Below are 4,569 nucleotides of genomic sequence, written 5' to 3' on the forward strand. Positions count from 1 at the left end.
AAATTTTAGATAATTTATATTAGTTTTCGGGAAATGAGAAGAATTCGATAAAATTAATACAAAATCAAACTGAATTTAAATAATAATCAAGTAAATTTAAAAAATTTAAAAATAGTAAAAAAATTATTGAATTGAGAAAGTTTGAAATGAGCTTAGAAAAGTTCAAGGGAATTCAAAAGAATTTGCTGAAATTCTTGAGAATTCAAGATGAGGTCAAAAGAATTTCGGACCAGTTACATAAAAACTTTTAAAATCCAAAAAATCGATTGAATAAAATAAAATTGAGTGAATTTAAAAGAATTTCTAGTGTGGATTTAGAGGAATTTTCGGGAAATGAGAAGAATTGGACAAAGTTAACAAAAAAATTAAACTGAATTTAAAGCGAGATTCAAAGACTTCAAGATGAATTTTAAAAAACTGGTAATCAATAGAATTGCGTAGAATTTAGAAGAATTCAAAAGAGTTGAAAAGAATTCAGAATAAATTGGTAAGAATTCAGGGCGAATTTCAAATGAGTGCACAAAATATTAAAAATTTTCTTGAAATCTTTGAAACCTTACGAAATCGCTTACTTCTTCTAATTTATTTTTTTGAAATTTATTACAATATTATAATATCCTGTGAAATGCTTCGAAATATATTTCCAGAAACTCTAAAAATCTTACTAAAATAACTTGAGAGCTTTACAAAATTCTGACAATCATTGAAATCCTTAGGAAAACTTATAAATCGCCTTAGAATCTTTTAAAATATTTTAAAACCTGATACGTCGTGTGGAATTCTTCAATTTCGTCAAAAATTCTAGGAAATTCTTTAAAACCACATGTATTTTTTTTTAATTTCTTTAAAATGAGTAAAACCCTTCGAAATCCCTTGAAATTGTTTAAAGCTCTTGAAAATCCATAGAAATCTTTCAAAATATCCTACAATATTTCAAATTATTTTGAAATCCCATTAAATTAAATAAATAAATAACAAAGTTCTTCGTAATCTTTTAAAATACCATCAAAAAATTGCAAATCCTTTAAAATTTCTTGAAATCCCTTAAAATGGTTAAATAACAAATTTTTGAGTATCCAAAAGATTTCCAAAGAACTTGCAAGAATTCAGGATAAATTAATAGAATGCAGGATGGATTCCAAAAATTATTTTTAATCTTTAAAATCCTACAAAATTCCTTATTTCTCGTGAAAAAATTCGTTGAAATCCTCTAAAATATTATAAAATCCTGTAAAATTCTATATTACCTAAAATTCTGGAAAATTTATTAAAATACATTGAGAACTTTAAAATCCCATAATATCCTTATTTTATATACTTATTATATTTAAATTTAAAAAATTAATACATTTACTGTATATCTGATATCTTTTGAAATCCCTTGAAACTTTTTAAAGCACTTGAAAACGCCTGAGAATCTTTTAGAATATCGTCAAGTATTTCAAATCCTTTTGAATCCCATTAAATTACTGAAATCAATAAAAAATTTCTTTGCAATCTTTTAAAATAATCATAATTATTTAATTAAAATCCTTTAAACTTCTTTGAAATTTTGTAAATCTCCGGAAAATATCAAAAAAATTGGAAAACAATATGTAAAATATTTCAAATCCTTTATTCATTTTATCAATTCATCGTCAGGATCAATTGAATTGAAACTTTCAAAAATAAAAAATAAATAAATTGAATTACGTAGAAAGAGTAAATTTATAGAAATTCAAGTGAATTAAAAAACTTCCAGTGAATTCATAAAATCCAAGAAAATTCCAGATAATTCAGGGTGAATTTCAAATCTCTTCAAATCATTAAAATTCTACAAAATACCTCATTTCTAATAAATAAATTCTTTAATATTTTTAAATATTTTAAAACCTTAGAGATCCTGTAAAAGCGTTCCATATCTTTCAAACTTCGATAGAAAAATTGTTATCTTGAGCTTTGAAATCTTCTAAAATTATTGAAATCAACTAAAAATTCCTTGGAATCCTTTAAGACTTCCTAAAATATTTCAAATATTTTGAAATCCTAAAAAATTCCTCATTTCGCGTGGAAATTTTTTTTGAAATACTCTAAAATATTATAAAATCCCGTGAAATTTTCTAAAATCCTGGAAAATATTGTAAAATATATTGAGAGCTTTACAATTCCAAAGAATCATTGAAATTCTAGGAAATTTTATGAAATCTTTTAAAATATCTCAAAACCTCAGACGCCCTGTAAATTATGAAAAAAAAATTTTAATTTCCTTGGAATCTTTTAAAATTCACTAAACTATTTTTAATTGAAAAAACTATTGAGAATACCTTAAAACATTAAAAAAGACCATAAAACCATAAAAATTCATTTAAATTATAGAGATCTATTATAACTTTCTCGGCATTTTTTAAAATACCCTAAAATATTTACAATACTTTAAAATCCTAAAAAATTTCTCATTTATCGTGAAAAAATTCTTTGAAACCCTCTAAAATATTATAAAATCCCGTGAAATTCTATTTTAATATTTTCTGAAATCCTGGAAAATTTATTAAAATATATTGAGAAATTTTAAATTCCATAAAATCATTAAAAACCTAGAAAATCTTATGAAATCCCGTAAAATATTTTAAAATATTTTAAAACCTTATAGATCCAATCGCTTTGAAATTCCTTCAAATTATTGAAATCAATTAAAAATTCCTTGTCATTTTTTAAGATTTCCTAAAATATTGCAAATACTTTGAAATCCTACAAAATTCCTCATTTCTCGTGGACATTTTTTTTTTAAATCCTCTAAAATATTATATTATGGAAAATGTTGTGAAATATATTGAGAGCTTTAAAATCCCTAAAAATCATTGAAATTCTAAGAAGTCTTATAAAATCCTGTAAAAAATTTTTTAAATATCTTAAAACCTTATAGATCCTGTAAATTAACCAAAATGAATTAAAAAAATCCTTGGAATCTTTTAAAATTCACTAAAATGTTTCAAATTAAAAAAGATCTGGAAAATACCTTTCAAAATTTTATAATACCATAAAATCTTTAAAATCACTCCAAATTATAGGAATCTATTAAAAATGCCTCTGAATTTTTTTAAATACGCTAAAATATTTAAAGTACTTTATATACTACAAAATTCCTTATTTCTCGTGAATAAATTTTTTGAAATCCTTTAAAATATTATAAATCCCTTGAAATTCTTTGATATTTCCTAAAATCGTGGAAAATTGTAGTAAAATTTAAAACCTCATAAAATCATTGAAATGCAAGGAAATTTTATGAAATCCTTTTAAAAAAATTCTTAGAATCTTTTAAAATTCACTAAACTCTTTAATATTGAAAAAACTCTAGAAAATACCTTTAAACATTTAAAAATACCATAAAATCTTAAAACCCCCTTTAAATTATAGAGATCTATTCAAAATTTCTCGACATTTTTTAAATACCTTAAAATATTTATAATTCTTTAAAATCCTAAAAAATCCTCATTTCTCGTGAATAAATTCTTTAAAATACAGTAAAATATTATAAAACTCCGTAAAATTCTATGATAGTGTTGTCTAAAATCCTGGAAAATTAATTAAAATACATTGAGAGCTTTAAAATCCCATAAAATCATTGAAATCCTAGGAACTCTTATAAAATCCTGTAAAATCTTTAAAAACCTTATAGATTCTGTAAAATCGTTCCATATTTTCCAAAATTCGATAGAAAAAAATAATTATCCTGAAATATTTCAATCGCTTTAAAATCTTTTTAAATTATTGAAATCAATAAAAAAAACTCCTTGGAATCTTTCAAGATTTCCTCAAATATTTTTACCCGCTACAAAATTTCTCATTTCTCGTGAATAAATTTGGTGAAATCCTTTAAAATATTATAAAATCTCGTGAAATTCTATGGTGATATTTTCTAAAATTCTGGAAAATTGTGATGAAATACATTGAGAGCTTTGAAATTCCCTAAAATCATTAAAATGTTAAGAAATTTTATAAACTCCTGTAAAATCTTTTAAAATATCTTAAAATCTTATATATCATGTAAAATTGTTTTGAAATTTTTTCAAATAATTGAAATTAACTAAATTTCATTAGAATCTTTTAAGATTTCCTAAAATATGATAAAATCCCATGAAATTCTATAGCGATATTTTCTAAAATTCTGAAAAATTTTGTGAAATACATTAAGAGCTTTAAAATAAAATAAAAAATAATTGAAATGCTAGGAAAATGTATAAAATCCTATAAAATCTTTTTAAACGCCTTAAAACCTTATACACCCTGTAAATTAATAAAAATAAATTTAAAATTTCTTGGAATCTTTTAAGATTTCCTCAAATATTTCAAATACTTTTAAATGCTACAAAATTCCTTATTTCTTGTAAATAAATTCTTTAAAATGTATTCTTTAAATTCTTTAAAAAATATCCTCTAAAATTGTTCCATATCTTCCAAAATTAGATAAAAAAATTTTTATCCTAAAATATTTCAATCGCTTTGAAATCTTTTCAAATTATTGAAATTAACTAAAAATTCCTTCGAATCTTTTAAGATTTCCTAAAATATTTCAAATACTTGGAAATCCTA

At 22.2% G+C, this 4,569-nt stretch overlaps 1 protein-coding gene across 1 annotated transcript in view; it reads right to left on the reverse strand.

Moving 5' to 3' along the window:
• LOC117175905 (ATP-dependent DNA helicase Q4-like) overlaps positions 1–4,569 on the reverse strand; it is a 16,793-nt gene that overhangs the window by 1,710 nt on the left and 10,514 nt on the right. The window lies entirely within an intron of this gene.

The sequence above is a fragment of the Belonocnema kinseyi genome, chromosome 7 (assembly GCF_010883055.1).
Source record: "Belonocnema kinseyi isolate 2016_QV_RU_SX_M_011 chromosome 7, B_treatae_v1, whole genome shotgun sequence".
Taxonomy (NCBI): domain Eukaryota; kingdom Metazoa; phylum Arthropoda; class Insecta; order Hymenoptera; family Cynipidae; genus Belonocnema; species Belonocnema kinseyi.